Raw genomic sequence first — 6,000 nt, 5'->3', positions numbered from 1 at the left:
ACATTTACTTTGTTCTTCAGCAACAGTTTAGTCTGGCAAAATAGTCACCCTAACTATTTTGAATCTTTAGATTTGGTTCTTGCTCTCTACTCTGAGCAATTTACACTACAATCAAACCTTGCATATAAATGGAAAGGACACTGTTAACATTAAAAATGTCAAAGGGGGTAGGGTGTGGCCCTAGTGCATTCTATAACAATCATTAATTATATATGCATAAGACACACATGCAAAACATGTGTTGTGTTCTTAAAAAAATGAAAGAGCCTTGTGCCCTTAACCTGAAAGATCCAGGTACCCACGATGAATGTGTTTGAATAAACTAAGACTTCCTTGTCGCCCAAGAGCAACAGTAATGCAACAGGGGCCACCAGGCACTGCCAAAGCACAGCTGTGTTGCAGGACAGGCTAAATAAATCACTAAGTGGATGACTTAAACTATACAGTAAAAATATTTGCACTGCAAGCAGTAACAAAATAATGTACATGTATTTTACCTACCTTTTTACCTCTCAAATTGGAATCTTGTCTGAACTCTGTGTTCTTCAAGTTTTCCATTCTACTGCCTTACCACATCTGCACGGGTACTTCTCTGACTCCAGTACTGAAAAATGGCCCCTAGCAAAAGGAAAGCATGTTAAATGTGCAGGTCTGTAGAAAAGAAATTAAGAGTGCTTCTTGGTGTTGCTAAAAGTATTGTTGGTTTGCTCCTGTTTTTGGTGTGGGTATTATTCAGTGGCTTTTCCATCTTTTGTATTTATGTCATTAGGGGATTGCACTTGTCGGCAACACCAAGAAACTACAGTGGAACCCCGTTAACATGGTCATCAATGGGCCAAAAAAGTTTTGCCGTATTAATGGGGTGACGGTATTAATGAGGGTTTGTTTACAAGAAAATGTTTGGTGGTTTTTGCCAGGCGGCCAAAAAAAAGTGGCTGTAATAACAAGGTGACTGTATTACCGAGGTGGCCGTAAGGCGGGGTTTCACTGTACCAAATTCAAGAAACTTAGAAGCCTTTTTGAACACAAGAAGTAGTCATCATCGATTCTAAGTAGGTACTGAAACTTAAATTTCGCCGCTGCCCATTTGATTTGGTCAAGGAAGCGGAATCCAAACTGCCCACGGCCTCCTTTAAGAGGCTGGAGGTTAATATCCTTGTATTTATCCTTTTCCTTTAAAATAAGGTTACGGAGAATTCCGTTTGTTATAAGTCCATCAGTCATGAAGACACATTCAACCTGAAGAAAGAAAAATTCAAGTTACACACACGAGGTCAGAACTGCCCTAATGTCCCGGGTGTCGTGTGAGCCATCTTCAGGGCCATTCTTGTGTTAATTTGGGATGGGACCCTCCCAGAATCCAAGAGAAAAGCCCTGGGACCCCAGCCCAGTCCTTAGACGTTCTATTCTACACGTTGTGCGCGCTAAGTCTGGGAAAGAGCGGACGAGTCTCGGTCGATGACGTCACAGCTCACGGTAGAGTCCAGGGCCCACTTGTTCGAAAGCCGATTAATCCTAGTTAAGGATTAAGGTTTATAGAGCATCAATTCATCACATTACAGGTAAAAAGAATTAAACTAAATTTGATTTTTAAGCTTTCATATCTGAATTAATCATAACTATAACAAAATTCTTAAATCTGATTGGCTATCAACTGCCCTGATTTCAGCCTTAATAGGTCAGTTAAATAGGACAGTACGCGTCATGCCTAAGTAATTGGACAGTACGCAGCATCACGCGCGCTTAAATGGCTTTTTTTTTCACTGCTACCGAAAAAAATCTCGGGATTTCTTGTGTTTTGATTAAAAAAAGGAGCCTCATATATCACAAATTTTGTTAAAGTTATGATTAATTGGTAACAGAACTTCGTGTCGTCCAATTCGGTCTGTAATCATACTCGTGATTAAACAAATCAGTCAGTCCCGTTACGCGGTCGTCCGATTTTGTTAATCACTCGTATGATTACAGACCGAATTGGACTCCACTCAGTCCTGTTACCATTACTTATACCTCGCACTAACCCTGGATTATCTTAACCCTGCTTTGAACAAACCGGCCCAGGATTGACCGAGCCGAGAACTCCAAGGGACTATGCTGCTGGGGCCCGTTTCTTCAAAGTCCCGGTAACTTTACGGGCCCGAAATCAAATATTCAGATTATAAACTGATAGTTTTTTCATATTATCTGTAAACCTACTGCAACTTCGAGCTTTAATGTAAATGACAACAGCTTTTCGGGCCCGTCAATAGACCTCTTTCGCTTGTGTGTTTTGTTTTCCCTATAGAGGTCTCAGGGGAACTTGAACCTTTGTCTTTTCATAAATTATGCGTACATATGTACGACAATGAGACGAAATTTGAAAGAAACAGTTCTGTAGAGCACATGTATTACTAGTAACAGTTGACACTACAGCTGCCCCCGCTCTGTATGTTGTCGGTCAATAGTATTCTTTCCGTTGTGTAGCTCTTTGAAATATAGCTATTCGTATTGACGATTTTCACACATTCCATACATTGGTGAGGTAAAAATGATGAAATCACGGAACTGAACGTTTTCTGGAAAAGCACTGAGATTCACGAAATTAAATTCTGTTTTCTCTATTTATAACCAAGACACCTTAGCCAACGATTCATTGAGGAACTTTTTAGTCGAGCTTGCTTTAGCATGGCTAGACTCTAAAAATGCAGGCGTTTCTTTTTTTTTTCTTTGTGTGTGGGCACCAATTAGGACGCCATGCTCCCAAGCGTTCCAAGCAGAGACCGTGGAAACTGGGGATAAGAATGGTGACGACTTTCATTGTATGCAAATGAGTCTCGTGATGAGCATGCGGTTTATTTTTGGTGATGACTGAAATGTAGCATGTAAGTTGACTACGTTTTCGCTGTTTGGCAGTGATGTAATTTTCCCCGATTCGAGGCCCTTAATTTTCGTGTTATTATACACGGGTATGATAAGGTAAATACCCCGAGTATGATGAGAAAATATTATAGCGAGAAATCCTATTTGTGGTGTATTGAGGCGTTACGTTTCTCGGAATATTGTCGCAGTTTCTGGGACTCCACGGTTAAATAGATTCACTTTGTTGTATGCTGTGTATGTATTTAATTCATAGATTTTCGCAGTTGTTAAGATGTGAAGTCGCGTTGCACTTTATAAATACTTGAGATATCAATGATTTAACCTTCGACTACTACTGGAAGCAACTTTAACTACCCGTCTGCGTTACGTATGTGTTTAGACAGGTAGCTTTGTACTTGACTATCACGCACTCTACTTGCAGCACTTCATGTCCATAGAATAAAAATCCCACATCGAGCTTTCCCGGAACAAAAAAGAAACGAATTGTAGCCCTTATTTTCACTGCCTTACAATATATCAATAATCCTGAAAGTAAAAGGTCATATTAAAGGAACATTAATCTCAAGAATCTTAAATTTAAAATTATTGGCTAATTTGTTAAAGAAGACCGAAATGATTAGATATTACTGAAAGAAACGTCATCGTGAGATCGTGAGATAACTGGCGACAAAGAACCTATCTTGCCTGCCTACCTGAGTCTGATTGCCAAAACAATGTTTCCACCACGTTTCTCTTATTGCCTGTCTTCTTTCAAATCTTGCTGGTGCAGTGGAAACGATGATCAATAGCAATACTGCTCTCTTATTCCTTCCCAAGTCTTTAAAATCAATCAGTTGATGGAGAGTTTCGTTTATATCTGAGTCGTCTGTGTCGTTGATTTCTGTTTGATTTTTTACTGGGGCCATAAGGCCTATAGGGGTAGTATTTGCCCAGGTAGGCGCATTTTGTAGCTCTGACGGGCGTTCCTGATTATGGAAAGTGATAGTGAAGTAGACAAAAACCATCCATGCCCAAGCTAAGATAAGGGCAACAATTATGACTCGTCTCTTGTTATAAATCATTGCCAGTCATTGGGTTGTTGAGACCAGAAACACGGGTAGTCTTGTAGAGCTCAGTCGCATTAACACTGAATGGAACAAAAAACCTCTGAAAAACAAAGCAATATCGCGCCACATATTTACCTATCCGATTAGTGTAACCAAGCGTCCAGACCGTCGGTCAAATGCCCCGAAGTACAAACACACCTCTCCCATCCCCGCAGCATTTGCTGGTGAGCTAGTGCCAACACAGGCAGCCCAGATGTAGCCTAAGAGTGTTAACAACGTGGACAAAAGCGGATCGATCAGAGCTATTATTACCCTTGTTATTAAAGATGGCATGGGTTACAACTCAAGCGTTGTCTTTCTGCAGGGACACCCAACGAGAATATAGTTTAAAACCACTTAAACACAGCATAGTTGAACGTATTGTAGTATTTAAACGGTAGACATAGGGATATTTTTATCCCCTAAAAATTTTTCATCTGTTCGGATTTCGTAGCTGAAAGTCTAGTGATCCGAAAACAGTTTAGGGATCAAAAATTACCTTTTTTGAAATTTCCGGCCAGAAAAAAGGCTCCCGAATACTTCTAGGCGACCTTTTTAGGGTAAAAATCCGTTAAAAATGGGCAACTATACCATTTTTTAGATGTTCGAAAATCCAAAGAGAGGCAGACAAACAAGAAATTTTACAACAAATGTTCCGAATATCTCAAATCGTCTTCCGAACAGATATTTTCTAAAAATTGACGTTGGGTGCCCCTGTTTCTTGTCTTTGCCAGTATTAAAACGTAGCGTAGTTCCATATTGTATTGAATGTAATGAAGGTCTCGGAACTCAAATAGAATCGGACGAATGTTGCTAGATAAAAGCGTTGGTTCAAAATGTTTATTATTTATCACCCGCGGTCCGTGAACACACAGCATACTACTCATCATAAAGGAAAGATAGATGCCAAAGAAAATTGTAATCATTGATCTCCAAGGCTTTGTGTGTGCAGATTCAACCAATTTTTTGGCCTGAGCTTGCTAAACTGTAGTTTCCGCAGTGAATCGCGTGTCACGCACGCGCTGGTGCGTTGTGCTCGTACGTTTATGGCCTCTCTATGATGGAATCCTGTGCATTCAACTCACTATAGTTAAAAATTTAACCAAAACAATGGAAATAATAATTGACATTTTCTTTATATGGAAGAAGCGTAACATTATGATTTGAACTCTGATCGAATCAAAGCCAGCATTGCATTCTTGAGATGATCGTAAAGGACGGTGTGTGCGTCTGGGTAGGTTTAGATGACATTAGGAGAGGAAGACGGTCTTTCTATAGTCTCCCTCGCAACCGTTTCTATGCCTTGAAAATGTTTCTGAGCCTAACGATATTACGATAAACGTATAAGTGGTAATATTCATCGGCAGTCTGGTAGGCATTTTGATATAGAAAACGTTAGATCTTCTAATCCGACTACATTTGTTTGATGACTATTATGCATGATCTGTTGTCAATGATGTAAAGCGTGAGCAAACGGCCAACATACAATACATTGAGGAAATACCATTGTTAGTAGTAACTCGGCCTAAATTCCTTAAGATGTCATAGTAGAGGCAGAAAACACAAAGACCAAGCGATCAAATGGATTCGGTCGAATAGTGAAATTGCCATCCCGCCAAAATGTGTTTAAAGCCCGCCAAAAATTACCAAATCTCGCCGCTTCCGCTATTTAACTCGTTATCCAGTCAAAAAAAGCTATGTATTGCAGGAAAATGAAATCACTTGCGCACAGAAGAAAATTAAGGGTAAATATGTCTGATATGTTTTAGCTCGAGTAAGTAAGTGTTATTGTAATGCCATGGTGTTCTAAACTCCTAAGTGCGATTTTTAAGGCAACAGAAACATTAGGTTGGGCGTCCGTGATTCTGTGAATTAGACACCACGGTATTATGAAATCACTTGCGCACAGAAGAAAATGAATAGTTAATATGTCTGATATGTTTTAGCTCGAGTAAGGGAGTGTTATTGTAATGCCATGGTGATGTAAACTCCTAAGTGCAATTTTTAATTTACCAGAAACACTAGGTGGCACGCCCCTGATTCTGTGAGTCAGACA

This window comes from Porites lutea, chromosome 3 (assembly GCF_958299795.1).
Source record: "Porites lutea chromosome 3, jaPorLute2.1, whole genome shotgun sequence".
NCBI classification, from domain to species: Eukaryota; Metazoa; Cnidaria; class Anthozoa; order Scleractinia; family Poritidae; genus Porites; species Porites lutea.
Note: the sequence above shows the minus strand (reverse complement) of the source record.